The sequence below is a fragment of the Balaenoptera physalus genome, assembly GCF_965194825.1.
Source record: "Balaenoptera physalus genome assembly, chromosome: 10".
Classification (NCBI taxonomy): Eukaryota; Metazoa; Chordata; class Mammalia; order Artiodactyla; family Balaenopteridae; genus Balaenoptera; species Balaenoptera physalus.
The window spans coordinates 69,104,745-69,122,799 of NC_138889.1; the positions used below are offsets into that span (position 1 = coordinate 69,104,745).

Here is an 18,055-nt window from a genome sequence, read left to right on the forward strand (position 1 = left end):
CGCACAAGGAGGCACCATGGCCTGGGGCAAGGCAGCCCTCTCAGCCAAAGCGCCCCCTAGACAGTGGGGCTTTCTGCCAGCAGCGCTCCCAGCAGATGGGGAAACAAGAACTTTTTTTCCTGGAGGGGATCTGGGAAACACATCTCTGCGCCTATCATAAGTTGTAAATAAGAAACTGCTGCCAGCCCTCCGGCACCCAGGGAGTCTCTCCATATGTCCTTGTGTCCTGGTTACTTGGCTGCATCAACCAGGATGCGACTCCGGAGGCTTCAGGAAGCCCAGATTCCCTTACCCTAAACACAAGGCCTACCACTGCCTGGCTCTCTTCTGTGCCCCATGATGGGTCCCACATGGGCTGACACCCCACTCCCAAGCTAGACGTTTTCTAAGGGTCTTGAAAGATCACAATTTTCTGGATACTCACAGGGATAACAACTAGCCAATGTTAGATATTACCAGAAACGTGAAAACAGAAGGAACGTCTGTCCGGAGCTCTGATGACCTGCAGGTCCAGCTCTGCCCTCTGGCCACTGAATGGACCATTCCCTGGTTCTTAGGTCCATGCCCTGGGCTCCCCCGATCCCTTCAGGCTGACCTGTTCTCCAGTTCTTATGGACTCTGCAGGCCTCACCAGAAAGGCAAAAGGGATGCTCTGAGAGGCCAAGGGGAGTTCTGCTTGCATCTCAGAAGAAATGCCAGGCAGGACAGCCACTTTTGTGAGCTCCTACTTTACCCCTGGACTGTCTAGGCCTCATTCATAATCAGAAAATGTCAGAGAAAATCCCCATGGAGAGAACCCAAAGAATTATTCAAAGCCACCTTCATCTAATGTAATTTACACCATAACTATAGTGGCTTCCGATAGCACCTTAAATGAAGGGAACTGATTACTGGCTCAGACAGGCCCTCTGGGAGGACCAATCAGCACCCCCTCAGCTGGGGAAGCCCAGACACGTCTCCATAGGGTCCCAGGGAAGCCTGAGCCACCCAGGCAGCTGCAACTGTTCCTGTGGTACTGATGCCCTGATGGCGACTTCTCCACCACAACCCCTGTTATAGGAGGCCCAAGATCAGCTGACTCAAGAGTCCACCATCAAGAACACTTTCTTGAGGTCCTAGAAAAGGCAAGAACCAGAGAACAGGGACATAGGTGGTTGAAAAGTGGGGAAAACCCTAGAGCCACATCAGCCACCCCCAGGAGAGACGGCTTCTCACCCTCCTGACCTGAGAAGGGAGGTTCCAGGACTCTTTTGTTACAAAGGTCCTCCTTCTGAGGTGCTCCCCTCCTCATTCCAAAGAATAATCAGCAGATCAGACACACATCATCCCTGCCCTGCAAACTCTATGCCCACTGCTGCACCCTCAAGAGAGGGCTGCCCATCTCTGAAGCCTCACAGTTGACCTACGTCCCTACCACTCTTTCAACACAACTTCCAGTGGCCAGTCGGGGCATCTGGATGAAGACAGAGATGGAGCCAGGCTGGAGGGTCCTCCCATCAGAGGGGAGTAGGGGATGAGAGTCTTTGCTGATTTTTTGCAGTTGTTTTTGACCCACGGCCCCAGCTCATGGCACAGACAAGAGGCATATCCACAGAAACACACAGTCCACTGGCAGGCTCAAAAAGCAAACAGAAGACCTCCCAATTGGTCCATGCCACATGCTAAGCTCCTCAGGACGGCTGCAGGAAAGCTCAGAGCTGCTAGGATCCTGATACGAGCCACTGGGGCTGCATTCTTTTCGGGATGTTGAAAAACAAAACCAAAATAGACAGCCCACTGCACCCATGGAACTCAGGTCTCTAACTGTCTCAGAGTGACGGCTCCTCTACTGAAAAGGACACTTGGCCATTGGCACACAGCTAGCAGTGTACCATCTGCACCTCGCGTCTGGGAATCCTAGAGCACGCATTTGCCACGCAGACAGCACGGGTTAGACTCACTTCCTTCCAAATCTAGGTTCTGCAGCCTCCCCACACTCACGCTGAAATATCGACAGAGCTGTCAAATCCTAAACTTCTTTCCTCATCCTCAGATTTGGCAGATGAGATTAGAGTAAGAGACAATGCTTAATGCCATCCACCAAGAGTTCAGACAAAAGTCCTCCTTTATAAACTGCTTGCCAAGAGAGTAGCAATTTATGTGCACTTTCTTACACAAGCCCTGTCATTATGTCCGCAAGGTAAATTCCATCCGAGTGAAGGTCCACGAGCACTGCTTCTGGAGCCAGGAGTCCTGCCTTCTGTACTCAGTTTTACCACCAACATATTCTATGAACCTGAGAAAGTCATTTCACTTTCTTGTGAATAACAATCATCAGAATAGGTACTCGACTCCCTCCATATATACTATCGCCTTTAATACAACAACCCTGTAAGGCAGGTCTTATTATCACCCCCATTTCACAGATAAGGAAACTGAGGCTTATGGAAGTTAAGTAGCTTGCCCCAAGTACAGAAGAAGCTGGAGGTCTTCAAAGCCAAAAAGTCTGGTTTCAAAGCTGACAGTGTTAACTACCTTAAACACTGCCTGCCTGGGAAAGTTAGTGGGTGAGCCAGGATGCATGGCTGTAAGCAACAGCAACAGCACTGGCTGATTCAAGCAGAAGAGGAATTAATAAAAGCACATCGGGCGACTCATGGAATTGCCAGGAGAGCTAGAGGACCAGGTTCTCGGTAATGCCAGCAAGTACATCACCCCAAGTCTTGCTTCAGTAGAGGACCACCCGCCAGCACTGCCCACACTGTTGACACTGGATGCTGCTACCCACACTGCAGCCTCCAAGGCCCTGAGAACTTGAAGCTCCTGGCACTCCAGCCATTGCTAGCCAGCCACCAGCTCTTGACTCAAAGCCTGGGAAGGCACATCTTATTGATGTAAGCCAAGCCGTGGGCCTGGGCCTAGATCAAGGGAGGCCAGGAGATCACTTCTCTTGTAGGAGGCTGCCCTGATCGGTCCCTGTTCCCACCAAGACCGAAAAGTAGGGAATTCCTCAAACATTCAAAGTGAGTTCAGAAGCTGGGTAGTCCAAAAGGACAAAATGTCCAACATATGAGGAAATTGGACAATGAATTCTGTAAGGTTCTTTTCAGTAGCTTGGGTCCATTTAATTTGACAAGCACATTGCAGTGGAGTGTATTATAATTCCCATTTATTAGCCCATCGTCTGTATAAAAATATTAAACATTGTTATTCATTGCCTTTGCCTTGCAGTGCCTCTTCCATCCTACGGGAGAATACTTCTCCACTGACACTGGGTTTGAGCAGTAACTGGCTTTGACCAACGGGATAGGATATAAACTCTGCCCTAGCAGAAGCTCTGGGAGCCATCGCATGGAAGACTCTTGCTTTTTTTTCTCTTCCAGGAAAATGGTATGTCCCAAATGGAGGTTGTTCCTCCAGCCTATGCCTCAGAATGGGAAGAAGTTAGCAGAGCCCTATAGCCACCACAGTTGACCCACGCAGCCTCCAACATTAATAAGAGCAACAAATAAATGTTACTTGTTATAAGTCATTGATTGGGGTGGGGGGTTGTTCGTTATAACAAAGCAGTCTGATACATGTATACGGAGAATCATCTACACCATTGCCTACTAAACAAAGGGAATACAAAAATAAATAGGGCCCAGTCCCTGCCTTCATGGCACTTCTCCGTGACATGCTCAAGTCATAGCTGGCACAGAGAGTGGAAATGTTTCAAAGGAGGCATAAACACAGTCCCCAGGGAGCACTAGGAAAGGAGACAGAGATTCTGCCTGGGGCTTCCAAGAAGGCTTCCTAAGGGATGTGAAACTTGAACTGGATCTTGAAGGTTAAGGCCAATGTTAGCAGAGTAGAGAGGAGGGAATTCCATGGAAGTAGGAAAATTCAGAGATACAAGAAAAAATATATACGTATGCAAGAATAAATTCTGGTGTTGCCGGCGTATAGGCAGTTGAGGAGGAGGAGTGGTGGGAAAAAGAGCCAAACAGAGAAGCAGATTTCAAATGCCCTAGAATGCCATGCCAACAGGTTTCAACCTCATACTCAAGACAACGGGAATGATCAAAAGTTTGCGGCAAATCTATATTTTAGAAATATCACCCTAGAATTGGCAGAGTGGAGGATGAGCGAGAAGCAGAGAACACAGTGAATAAGAAGACGGTTAGATCAAAACCAGTTCCTGAACTGGAACAGGGATGATGAGAATAAAGAAGTTCACAAAGCATTTCCGAGTTCATCAGTAAGACTTGGTTGGATGAGAGATGAGGCAGGAAAGATCGAGAGATGGCACAGAATGTGATGGCACGGATTTAATCACTGAATGCACGGTGGAGTTATTCATGGATACGGGAGAAGCAGAAAGGGGAGCAGGCATGGGAAAAGCTGATGATTTGGCATTGAACACAGCACATGTGAGCTGTCTCTGGGACAAACCCATGGAGGTTATCCGGTTGGTAGCTGGAAGAGATGGAAGAAATTCCCACCCGCTTGGAGTTGGGGAAGGGTTTGGAAAAAGCTCCAGAGATAGTGTTGACATTTGCACTAAGGCCACTAGGTGTTCACTAAGCCAACAGATGGTTGGAAGAGGGGAAGAGAACAGCATTCCAGGGCTAAGACTAAGGATGGAACCCCTAGACTAAGGATGGAAGAAGAAGCATCTGCTTCTGCTTCCACTATGGCTTTTCTCTGCATAAAGAAAAAGAAAACCTAGCACAGAACCTGTATTTCACTCTCTGGGGCATTTTCAGATCAAATGTCCCTTACTGGTCTGCTGCTGGGCTGGCGGGGGGCAGGCGTTTCTTGCTATGCCTGCGGATAATTTGTTTGCCTTGCAAATCTCTAGTCTGATGCAGTCAAGTCATTCCAGGATGAAAAAGGGACAATAATTATTATTCTTATGTGGTTCTGCAATTAACAGATTTTTCCTAAGTAAATGTCCACATGAGTGTCATTCAATGGAACTGTAAACAGAAGACCACAAGCACTGCCACCACTACTGCAGTTTACCAATGAGAGGTATCAGGCCATGAGCAATGAAATATTTAAACTCCTTCAAGATTTTATATATATATATACACACATATTTTTTTTAAACTTAAGTCTAACTGTATTTATAAAACCAGGTTTCATTTTCTCTGTTTTGCTTTCTCAAACAGAGTTTTCTGGGCCTAACAAATCCCCCCCCCCACCGCCAATCTTGCATGACCCCATCAAGCCAAGCATCTGTAATAGGCTGTCTCTTATTTACTGCCTGATGGACACTAATTACTGTCTATTTGCTTTAACTGTGAGTGGTAAAAGCCTGTCAAACTCAGGCACCCTGGCCGAAGACAGACAGAAGAGTCCCTATAGTTGCCCCTGCCCAAAACACTGACATCTCTAGATGCCAGGCAGGCAGGTGGCTGAGTATTTTTTGGGCACTTTCTACATGCTGAACATGGTGCTAAGCACTTTATCTGGGTTATCTCATTTAATCCTCATGACAACCCCATCAGGTAGATCCTATGATTACCCCCATTTTACAGAGGAGGAAACTGAGACTTAGAGAATGTTATGGGAAGCCTATAAAGAGTAGGTGCCATATGAATAGAGTGTTACAGGATAATTAGCGACTAGCCAGGGGTTCAAAGAGAGGAAGGCCATCCAAGCAAACTGAACAACATGGATGAAGCCATGGAAATGAGGAAGACTACAGCTGGCCCTTGAACAATGAGAGTTTGAACTGTGCAGGTCCACTTATACCTAGATAGTTTTCCATAGTAAATGCTACAGTACTACATGATCCATAGTTGGTTGAATCTGTGGATGTGACAGAACCACAGATAGAAGGGCTATCTATAAATTACAGGTGGATTAACCTGTTGTTCAAGGGTCAACTATACTGTGCGTTTGGGAAAAGGTACGGAACAGGACGGCTAAGGCACATGGTACTTAGGTAGAATTGCTTAAAAATAAATCTGGGTAGGTTAGCCAAGGCCAAACTGTGAAGGGACCCAAATTTCATGCTCAAGCGTTTGGGCCTCTGACTCCAGGGACTGGACAAGTAACAAAGGAGGAAAGTGAGCAGGTGTGAGACAATAAGGAGTGGTGAGGACGGTGGCAAACTGGAAGGTACACACCCTTCAGTATGTAAGAGTATTCAAATTCTGTTTTTTTTTTTTTTTTTTTGGTAAGTGTGAGCTGAATTTGGCTCTTAGAACATCAGCTTACAAACACTAATAGTGAGAAGCTGATAAGATGATTAATGAGGAAATGATGTGGTTGGATCTCTTATTTTAGAGAGCTCCTCTGGCAACAGTGTGGATGACAGGCTCTGTGGGACAAGACTGAGGGCAAGAAAACCACTGGGGAAGAAGATGCAGGAAAGCAGCAAGAGATGATGCCAGGTAGGGCCCGGGTGATGGCAGTGGGGGGAAAAAAGTAATGGATCTGAGAAGGAAACATTAAGGAGAAAGAAACTGGCAGGACTTGAAAGCAATCAGGATGTAGGGGAGGAACAGTATGGGGGTTTCAAATATAATACCCAGGTTTGTGGTACAGACCACAGGGCAAAGATTTTTGTTAAACCCAGGGGGTAAGGGAGAAGAAGATAATGAGAGTTATTTTAGACAAGCTGATGGGCAAAGCTTTGACATTTCTGCTACCAAGAGAGGCCCACAGGGCTGATATGGGTCTTGGTCAAGACGCCTTGCTATCTCCATGGCTGAAGAGCTGATGGGCCCACCCAAGATGTGCTCTTCAGCTACTGCAGAAGACAACCTCTGCTGTACTACAGGGGTGACCAAAACCTCCTGGAGGTCCCAAGACTGGTGCCTATCCCCAGGCTGTGCCAGGACACCCACTGATGCATGAGGTCACCAGATACTAGGTGTGATGGTAAATTTCGCAGGGCCATGACTGGGCCATAGAGTGTCCAGATATTTGGTCAAACATTATTCTGGGTGTGTCTGTGAGAGTGTTTCTGGATGAGATTAATATGGAATTTGGCAAACTGAGTAAAGCGGATTGTCTTCTTCTATGTGGGTGGGCCTCATCCAATCAGTTGAAGGCCTGAATAGAACAAAAAAGCTGACTCTCCCCAAGTTATAGGAAACTCCTCCTGCATTACTGTTTGAGCTGGGATATCAGCCTTTTCCTGCTTTCAGACTGGGACTGAAACATTGGCTCTTCTTGGGACAGGAGCCTGCTGGCTTTGGAACTGGAACTACACCAGCAGCTCTCCAGCTTGCTGACTATAGATTTAGGGATTTCTCAGCCTCCATAATCACGTGAGCCAATTCCTTATAATACATCTCTTTATTACACACACACACACACACACCCTGTGGTTCTGGTTTTCTGACTGATAAACCATGTCAAAAAGGAGCAGGCCAGAACACTGGTCCCTTGTCATCAGAGCTGGCTGGGCCAGCACGGGCTGCATGGAGAGTTACCTGAGCCTGAATGGGTCTAGTTCTCTCATGTAGGTTGGCCAGGAGAATATAAAACAAAGACAGGAGATGGGAGCTCCCCATTTACTGAGCACCTATTGTATGTTAGTCACACTGCTGGTGGCTTTTCATAGATAAGTTATTTAAGCCTCACAGCAGGCCTAAGAGTTGGGCTCAAATATCCTCACTTTGTAGACAGAGAAACAAGGTTCAGGGCTTTAGCCAGTCACACAGCTGGCCTAGATGCAAATATGATTCCATCTTACTAAAGAGCTGTGTTCTCAGCACCCTCTACACTGCCTCCCTAGCAAAGTGCCTCCTCTAGGGATGGAAGAACAGCCAGGAGTGGAGAGAAGATGAATTCGACCATAGCATGCAAACTCCAGCTTGCATAGTCCAGTCCCAAAGTCCACAGGTGCCAGCCCTTCAGGGGACGAGATTGGCCAGGTGTGGGCTCATGGAGGGGTGCGATTTGATGTGTGGGACATGCATCCCACCCAGGCACTACTGAGTCATGCCAGCCTGGGATTCCTGGGGGAACTTGCAGCTCTGGAAGGAGTTCAGCCCTGCCCTCTCTCTTTGTATCTCTGTGATCCAGGGGGCCCTGGCACCAGGATGTGGTGCCTCCTGTCCCAGAACTGGCTGGGTACCCATGGCACAGAGTCACCAGCTCTGTCTCCACTCTGTGCTGAGCAAATCAATCTAACTTATCCAGAAGGGGATTAAGCTGGGCGCTACAGATGCGGTCAGCAATCTCCTCTAACAGGTTTACCTGTTCTGACCAAACACCAACTGCACGTGTCTGTAAGCATGTGTATGTATGAGAGACTGTTTATAGGTGTGTGCCTGTGTATGAGTGTGTATGCCTGTGTAGCTCTCCTTGGTTTTCACACTCAGTATGGATTTTTCTACAGAAATATGCCTGCATCTTCCAGAAGGCCCTCTGAGTCCAGTCTCTGGCACCGCAGGACTCTTGGGCAGGGCAGCTGGGAGATGGCTCCAGTACCACAGATCTACTTAAATCCCACATGAGCAGCTTTTCCTGGAGCCCAGGCCTTCCTCACTTGTCAGGCACTCCCCCCTCCTCCCGGGGGCAGACTCATTCACATGCAAAGCCCCTCACAGAAAGGCCAGGCCAGCCAGAGAGGAAGGTTACAGAGTCCAAGCTCGCTCTGCTCGCACGCACCACAGGCCAATAAATCGAAGACAAGGTGCTGAGGCAAGGGATACGACTTTATTTGGAAAGCCAGCAGACCGAGAAGATGGCAGACTAAAGTCTCAAAATAACCATCTTATCGGGGTTTGCATGCCAGTTTCTTTTATAGCACAGAGAGGGGGAGGAAATGAGGAAGTAAAGTAAAAAGGCCAGAAGTTTTGCAAATATCCCCTGGAATGGCCAGCCTGGGGGAGGGGATGTGTTAATTTCTTCTGTCTTGGCAGCCATCCACAGGTGGACAGGGTCTGGATGTTTCCCTGATCAAAGGCATTTTGGTTTAATCAGGCAGGGGGCAGGGTTCCCCGAGGGAGGCCATTATGTATAGACAGTATCCTTTTAGTGAACAAAAGCAATGGGGAGCAAAGGTTAAAGTAAAAGAAACAGATCCAACATGTAGTCAGATTTGGCTCTTCCTTGTTACAGGAGAAGACTGGAGAGGGCAAATTCCAGCCCTAACATGGGCAGGGCCGGGAACTAGCTCCCTGCTATCTTAACATCTGCTCAGTAACTTAAGGCAATTTTTAAATAAAGTGGACAAACGCCCTCCCTCTGCAGGTAACAGGAAGATAGACCCTTTCTCTCGGCTGCTGCTGCCGGGGCGGCGCTATTTCTGCCACCAGGAGATGCCTTCAAGGTGTGGACTCTCTCAGCAATATCAGGGCCATATTAACTGAACCCAAAACCAAATAGCACTCTGAACAGACATACTCAACGTGCAAATGGGCAAGACAGGCCCATAAGCTTTGCTATCCGGGGTGCCTTTTGCAGTTTACCCTTCTGGAAGCCAACCTGCTCAAACAAATTGTGCTGCAGGCATCTTATTGAGGAAAAGGAGTGGCAGACCATTGACCATTTAGTTGTGGAGCTCTCCCAGGCCGCACGGAGCTAGGATTTGAGACAGAGGTCCCGACCACGGTTCTCTGCTGCCCACCACCTGGACTAAATCACCTGTGGGGTCCTTCAGAGTTCACAACCCAAGGCCACACTGGTCAGTTGTGGCAGCCTGCAGAGAGCACGCACGCTCTTGTCAATCAACACTGCAAACAACGTTGCAATCAACATGGCACCACCCAGCATTGCTGGGTGCTAACTGGAAGCTCAGCCTGGAGCTGCCAACTCCTAGTTCCTGGGAAAGCCCTGATGAGATGAAGCAGTGCTGGAGGGGGCAGAGCCGGGGATGTGAAGCCAAGGGGCAGGAGCCTAAGAGTGCCTCTGGGGCCTCGAGGAGGTGAGGGTGTGGCCAAGTCACTCACGGAGGATGGCACATGATGCCCACGTCCACTCCGAGCTGGGCACGCTCTGAGGACGTGACTCCAGCCAGCTGCAGCCCTTGCCCGGGGCCATCGCTGTACCTCTCACGCCTCCTGAACACAGGCACTGGGGCAGAAAGAGAAAACACTACACATAGATTTATCTCAAATGTGTACAAACCCACTGCTGCCTTCAGCAAAGACCAGGGACGCTGGAAGCCAATCGTGGTTTCTAATAAACAACTGAGGCATTACAGTGTATGGGCTTTGAGAAAATCCTGCAGAAAGCCCCATCCAGAGGCCTCTCAGAGCCCTTCCCAGCAACATGTGGGAGGGGCTTGGGAGTCATCCAGCTGCACCATGCCTGCCCAGCCCCCCTCCTGCCCCCTCACCCCTCCTGCCCTGCAGGAAGAAGCCCTGGCTGGCCTATGCGTGCCTGTACAGGAGCATTCACCCTGCATGCATATCCCTGCTGCTCACTCTCCATTTGCACCCTCTCGAGAGTCCACTCTTCGCTCTTCCCTGCCAGGCTCTGTTCCCTGGAAGGAGGCTCCTGCCTATAGCATCACCCAGCCTCCCTTGGTAGGGCTCAGCCAATGGGCGGCATGGCAGAAAATCAGAGCATAAGACGAGAATGGTGGGGGGACACATCTCTGGCAGTAGCCATGTCCTTCTGTGACTATCGCTCCTGCCAGGCTGCATCACTTCCAAGACTCAGGCTCTTTCCTACCTTGGTAACACTACTTCTTCCCTTGTTCCATCAGCCCTAGGTGTGGCAGAGCTCCCTCGCATTGTGAGTCTCTGGACACCTCACCACTCTTGTCCTTTAACTCCATCCTTACCTCTTCTTCGTTAAGGCCTCTTTATGTGAAACAATGGGGTAAGTCCTGATTTGTGCCAGTTCCCTTCTGACAGGTATGAATGTACATGTCTATATGATGCACGTGTGTGTGTGAGTGTGGGTACAGGCAGGCTATATACACGTTCAGCCCTGTGCGTGCATCCCCGACACACGCACATGACTCAGCTTTTCCCTGAACTTCCAAGGCTGACAGAAGGAAACCATCTGTGGGCGTCCATCTCTGTATCCCAGAATTCCCTGTACCTACTCCCATCCTGATGCCGTTTTGAGATGTTTAGTCTAGGTCTCTTCCTGACCCTACTCGATGGTAAATTCCTTGAGTACAAGGAAAGAAGGGGGAGTGGGAGACAGTACGAAGGAGGAAGGGAGACGAAAGGAGAGAGGAGCAGGAGAAAAAGCTATCATTCATTGAATACCTGCTATGGAGCCATTTCTCTATTCTAAAGACCATGTAGATAATCAGTCTCATTTTACAAGTGGGAAGCCAGGGCTCAAAGGTCAGGGGTAACAATTCAAACACCACGCAGCTAATGAGCAGCGGAGAAGCATTCAACCGTAGGTGAGTGCAGGCCCTGCCCCATCCCAGGCCACCGTGCTGTTTTGTTGTCCCCCCACCAGGACCATAGTTACAGCCAAATAGTAGGTGCTCAATCAATGCTTGTAAAACTGAACTGAATCTGAGAAGGAAATCCAATGGCATGCTTAAGTCCAAAGAGAAAGTTCACAGTCCTGGAGAGGGCCAAACTGCTCAAGGCCTGAGCTCAGGTCATCTTGAACAACACACAGATGGTGTCGGTGGCTGCAATCCTACAGAAAACACCAGGGCTTCCCCGGAGCTGCTTCGAGGCTGGTCCTTAGTCAAAGCCAGGGTGTTGGTAAGTTGCCAGACAAGGGCTTTCTGATGGTCAGATACATGGTTGAGAATCCGAGCATCAGGAGAATTGAGCTGCTAACACATGCCTCAGCCTACCCTCTCAGCAAGGCTGGGGCGGGAACTCAACGGCAGATAACTTGCAGACAGTCTATGTCACTGATAGAAACGGAAATGCCAGGTAACTAAGTAGACAGCAAAGAGGATGTTTAATAATTATAATAATAATAATAATGATAACTAGACATCCTTTGAAGGTCAGATGGCTCAAAGTTTGGGATCTGTTCAGGGGCCAAAGTGGGGCCTGGGCACACCTGCTCCATCATAGTGACCAGATGTCATCCTGGTCCCTTGTCTACCCCTGCTACTCCCCAGCCATTAGTTAATTTCTAGGCCCCTAAAAATCTTGCTGTGGTCTGGCCTCAGAAGTACCTGCCCATCTTGCCAAAACTAGCAAGAGCTGCTGCTGAGCTGCCTGCAGGAGAAGCTCCATCTTCACAGCAACCCTGAAGTGTGACACATATGGTGAATAGAGGAAAAACTGAGGCCAGGCCAATTTGCCAACAGTCACACAGCGGGCAAGTGATGGAACGGGATTCAAATCCAGGTCTGCCCTGTTCCAAATCCTGCCATCTTTGCCACACCCAATGATGCCAATGCCCTCCAATCCCATTCAAATGCCACAGTGCTCCTTATCCCCAAAGTAGAAGCGTGTAGGTCTCCCTAAGGAGCCACTGGGAGCGAGGTGACAGCAGCTCAGAGACAGATGCAAAACATCTCCAGATCGGCAGAGCCGGCCCCCACGGAACTGAGTCAGGGCTCACTGTGGGCACCCTGATCTCTCCACGACGCTGGATCTCCACAACAGCTATTTATAAACCTCATTTGTACAAACAGGACAGCATATTCTGGCTTTTTTTCCTGCACTTTAAATAACTAAGTTATGGATGACGGAAACAGAATGGAAATGTTATCCAATCCCAGGCTTGCCCTGGCGCACGTCTATACATCCGATAGCTTTTCCTGCTGCCGCTTCTAATAGACCCCTCTCCTCTCTGCCTCATTATCTCCTGCTCTCCTTTGTGCTCCTAAACAAAGGCAAGGTGGGCGCACAGCCAGGGCTTGCTTACCCCCCACCTGGCAGAGGGAGCAGGAAGGGACCAGCCACGCTCCCAGGCCCCTCAGGAAATGACAGTACAAAGACCTAACATGGATTGAGCCCTTGCTAGATGCCAGCACTGTACGTTGTCTCATTCAATCCTCATCATTCCCCATGCTATGACCCCTATTTTACAGATAAGGAAACAGGCTTAGATAGTGAAGCAGCTTGCCCCAGGTCACACAGCTGGAAAGTGATGAAGCCAAGACTCAAACTGGGGCAACCTGACCCTGGCATCCAGGCCTTTGACTATAGCCAGTTGGTTCAGGCCCCTGGCCACAGCTAGTCAGCCCTAACAAACTCCAGTGGTGATCCCTAACACCAAAGTAATGGCTCCCAAGGGAGGCCAATATTTAAAGAGGCAGAGGATGACCATGGGATCTCCCAGGGCCCTCTGCAAGCCAAATCTGGAGGCACTGAGCCCATGGCAGGTGTAATATGAAAGGAGAGCTCTGACCAGCCATTTGGTCTCACCCTTACCCTTAGTAATGGTTTTCAATCATTCCTTTAGTCAATCATTCAACAAACATTTGCGGAAGATCTACTCCATGCCAGACCCGGTGCTGGGTGCTGCTGATGCAAAGGTAAAGATGACACAGTGTTGTCCTCAAGATGCTCAGCCAGTCAGGAAGACAGATGAGAACACGGTGGCCGAGTCAAAGGCACCCACACGCCCAATGAGGTGCAGAACTATCCCTGCCCAAGACGTGCGACTGCCATCCTACTGCCATTCCGCATGACTTGAAAACTTCCATCTTTTCCCCAATCCGTCTTCCTTTCCCCTGGCATTTCCCTTGTTTTAATTAGTAGACAAACAGAACCTGTGCAATCCTTGCCGGTTTCTTGATGAGTTCTCCACGCTGTGCTTACAAATGCAACTGCAGACAAATTGTTCCTGCCACCTGTCCAGGGAGATACGCTGGTGGCCTTTAAATGTTTGATTCTGTTGATGTTCCTTATGCAGCAGGGTCACACAATGAGTCTGCCCGAATCTTCTTCAGTGTGGGAGGAAAACAGCTCAATGCAGTGGAGACAACATGGGGTGGGGAGCCAGCAGGCCTGGTTCGGGTCCTGGCTTTGCCATTGTCTTCTGAGTGACCCCAGGCAAGGCTGTTAACTTCTCTGAACCTCCATTTCCTTATCTTTCAATAGCGGAGATTGGATGAGGCACTCCGCCAGGTCCCTTCCAAAGTCCCAGGGAGCATCACTGCGGCTCTCAGTCCACAGCCCGGTGCTTTCTATGTAACACAAAAGAATGTGTGAAGAATTCTGTTGGTGAGGCAGACCCTGGCCCCACCAGCTGGAGACTTGGGCACTCTGGTACCTGGATAAAAGCGTGAGATTCTGAGCAGGCGGACCTGGGCATTCCTGGTTCTGCCACAGAGCAGCTCTGGAACACTGGGCAAGTCAGTGAACGTAAAGGAGCCTCAGTTTACTCATCGGTAATATGATGACAACAATACTTTCTCCGTTGGGTTGATGTGAAAATTCGTTTGAAATAATGTGATTGTTGGCATATGGCAAAGCTCTGGGTGCAGTCTCCTGAGTCACTTTTTTCTGTGTTGCCTCTGTTGTCCTACGGGGCCAAGTTCCGATGTCCTAGGGCTGACCCCTTGTTCCCCTGGGCTCCAATTTCCAGGGCTGGACCCTGAGCTGGTGCCACCCCTGCTCTGCCCCAGCCGGATGGCTAGGCCCAGCTGCCATTGGCCGGACCTTCTGAGCTCCCACAGAAGGTCCTGCTAGGTCCGCCTGACCAACTGGTATGCAATAACTTCCTCCTTGGAAGTGCGGGTGCTGCCTACTGGCAGATGTGTTCCAGACCTCCTCTGCCACCTCGGTGACCCAGGCCCACCCAACCTGCCCCGTGAGTGCATTTCCTGCCTGGACCACTTCTTCACTCTGTTTCTACCCCGGGGACCATGTACCATGCTGGGCTCTGCCCTGCTCCCTGGGCCTCACTCAGAAACATGCATTTCTACCCATTCCCTCACTTCCTGCAACTGCTTCTGGAGTGCCCAGAAGAATCACATGAAATCACCAGGAGGGCCTTTACCATGTGGAGAGTAGTCCCTCCCCAAGGAGCTCCAAGCCCCTCACCCATATCCTGTCCAAACACATACACAGTAACTCATGGGTTGGTCCAAGCAAGCTGGTCTTTCAATCTCCATTCCCTCTCCAACTACTCTGGACTATTCTTTGAAGGAGTCTGTATAGGGAAAGACCTGAATTATCAAGACCTTGGGCTAGATTGGGCCCATGGAAAAGACCACCCAGCAATAAGAATAAGAAAAGGTTTCATTTATGGAGTTCCAGGCACTTTATATATATTACCTTGTTGAACTTGACCCAACAACTCAGTGACACAGGTACTGCTCTCACCTTTATTTTACAGAAGAGGATCAGACCAGTTAGCAGTTCCCAAGATCATAACACTACTAGGTACCAGGCCAGGCTGTCCAGAAGGGTCTGCCCCAAGGCCCCAGTGCTAAGCCACGTTGCTGTCCCACCTCCCAAGGGAGGCAAGGCAGGCTAACCTGGCAGGGCAGGGAGAAGAGGAAAGGGAGCAGAGCTTCCCTTCCTTTGTCTTCCATCATCACTCAAGACCTGATTGGACACTGCTGTTCTGGTCTCTGCTAATTCCTGCCTTCCCTACATCAGGTTCTTCCTCTATAGCTCTTTAGTCGAGAAAACCAGCCAAGACCTTCAGCAACTCCAAACCTTGGAAAGGAAGACTGAGACAAAGGGAAAAGTCCCCCGGTCCCTGCATGCCACTTAGATAGATCACAGCTAGAGAGATTCTCCAAAGACAAGGCTTTACAGGGTTTGCTAATGGGGTTCAGCAAAACGATGTTTTGCTTCATACATGGTGGTCACACACAGGGCTTCTTTCACCACCACTGTGGCTTGTTCAGTTCCTTCAAGGCAGAACTGTGTGTCAGGAAAGAACAGGGCTTGGCTAAAGGCAGTCAGCATCATTACCTAAACTTCTTTACTTTCCTGGAATGCATGCGATGCCCACGCTCCCTGGATCTCCCAGGTCGTCTCATGCGGTTACATTTCACCCTCTACAATGAAGGCTCGCTATGGGTCAGGCATTGTTGTAAGTGCTTTATCAATATTAACTCAGCCAATCCTTCTAACGACCCTGGGAGATAGGTGCTACTATTAGTCCTATTCCAAAAATAAGGAAACTGAGGACAGAGAGGTTGCATAACTTGCCAAAGGTCACACAGCTAGTAAGGGGCAGAGCTGAGATTCAAACCCAGACAGTCCAGTGCCACAGTCTGTATGTTTAACCACTGTGCTACCCCAGTCTGCATTTGCTAGGGATCATTCCATATACAAACAAAGGCAGATATATCATTATACCTTTATAACACTTTTAAAATGGATTGCCAAGTCAGAAGAAAAAAAAAAAAATCCCTTCTCTAACCATGTTTCTTAGGAGAGAGTTTAGAAATTGTGGTCACCCAAAGACAGGTGATCACGTTTTTAAGGGGAAAACATATTGGAGGTCTGCGTGGTGTCTAGACAGAAAGCTGAGGAGAAAGGATTTGTCCATGTGCGTCTCCAGGGCTGCCCAGGGAAGAGGAGCATGATTTGAGGTGACAGCTCCTAGCGATTAGTCAGAAATAGCCCAGCCGTGGAGGAGAGCCAGCCAGGCCTGGAAGAAAGAGCTTTTAAAGCAATGCTGCCCAAAACTGAGTCCTTGGACTTCCTGCAACAGGGTCACCTGAGGATTTTGTTACAAACACAGATTCAAAACCTTACCTCAGACCCATGAATGGGAATCTCTGGGGAGGGAGGGAGGGAGGAAGGAATGGGAGGGGTTATAACCCCCAACCCTGAATCTATAACAAGACCCCCGGGGGTTCTGATGACAGGGAAGTTTGGAATCCTCTGCTGTAAAACCTGACGTCTCTGTTTGCCGTTAAGTGTCTGTGCCCCATGCATCCTTGGGAACTACGACTCGGCCACCAGAATAAACCATGCCCTACAGCCCAGCCCCAGATACACGGCGGAGTATGATCTGATGCTGATATAATATATTAACATCAATCATGAGCGCTACTGGTTATTAGCATTTACTGCACGCCAGACACTGCTAGTGCTTTCCCGATCTTATTTGTGCATATTCTCATCACAGCCTTGTGCTGTAGTTGTGGTCAACCTTGATTTGCTGATGATGAAATTAAGGCTTAGAGAGTCTGGGTGACTAGCTCAGGGTTACGCAAAAAGCAAGCAGTGGAGATGGAATTCAAACCCGTTCTGTCACTTTGACTGTTCTGGCTCTGAGCACAAGGTCAGTGCTGCAAGCAGGCCACCCTCTGCCATCATCCCCAGGGCCACACTGGGGCTGGGAAGGCCACCGGGTGAGGAAGCTGCTCTTCCAGATGCACATCCATTTCAGCCGATCCCCCAGGGGCATCTGTCCCCCTATTCTGACACCAGCCAAGGGTGCTGGACCAATACCAGCTCCATTAGGCCCGAGGCTGCAGGATGGGAGAGGCCAGGGGGTCATCACCTGAGGCAAACACTTTGATGCTGGAAAAAACAAGCCTGAGGCCCCAGAGCCTGAGGGGCTCCTCTGGGGACCTCACACAGCTTGCCTTCTGCTTATGGAATGGTGTCCGCTGACCCGAGGGGGAATCCTCACTTCCGAGATGTGTGCCTCAGGAAGGCTGCTCACCCTTTCTGCAAATCTGTAAATGGTGACAATGACCACGGACGGCCTCTCTGGGTGTCTGGGAGGATTAAAGTTGACGCCATATGGAAAAGGCGCTTTCCCGGCCCCCGGCCTACACACTGCCGGTACTCAGACCTCCCCCGCTTTCTCCTCACGTTGCCTTCTTTAATTTCTTGGTATCATCCCCATCTGGACAGCGCTGCCAGATCTCCTACCCCAGCCCTCAGGACAGAAATTCCAAGAACCTGGGGGCTCCTTTGCTGGCAAGGTGTACCCCACATCCGCCCACCCTCCCACCTTCAGAGCTCTGGAGGCCCTCAGCCTCCCTGTTTACTCAGCCCAGGATGCAGGCTTCCCAGCGGCAGGGCCGTAACTGTCTTGCTCTGTGCTCTTTCCCTGGGCTAGAAGAGTGCCCGGCAGGGAGCAGGTGCTCAGTTCATGCTGAATGAATGAATTCGATCACCTGACAAAAGGGAACTGTGCATCGGCTCTGCGCAGGGCCCAGTGCTGATAACAAATCCATCTGGAGCTTGTGCTTCTGCCCTCACGTCTGACACCCAGGCTCCCTCTCAAGGGCTCCAGACTGAGGGAGGCGCCTTCC

General features: G+C 49.7%; 1 protein-coding gene across 3 annotated transcripts in view; it reads right to left on the reverse strand.

Moving 5' to 3' along the window:
• GALNT18 (polypeptide N-acetylgalactosaminyltransferase 18) overlaps positions 1–18,055 on the reverse strand; it is a 339,036-nt gene that overhangs the window by 244,105 nt on the left and 76,876 nt on the right. The gene's annotated exons all lie outside the window — the stretch shown is intronic.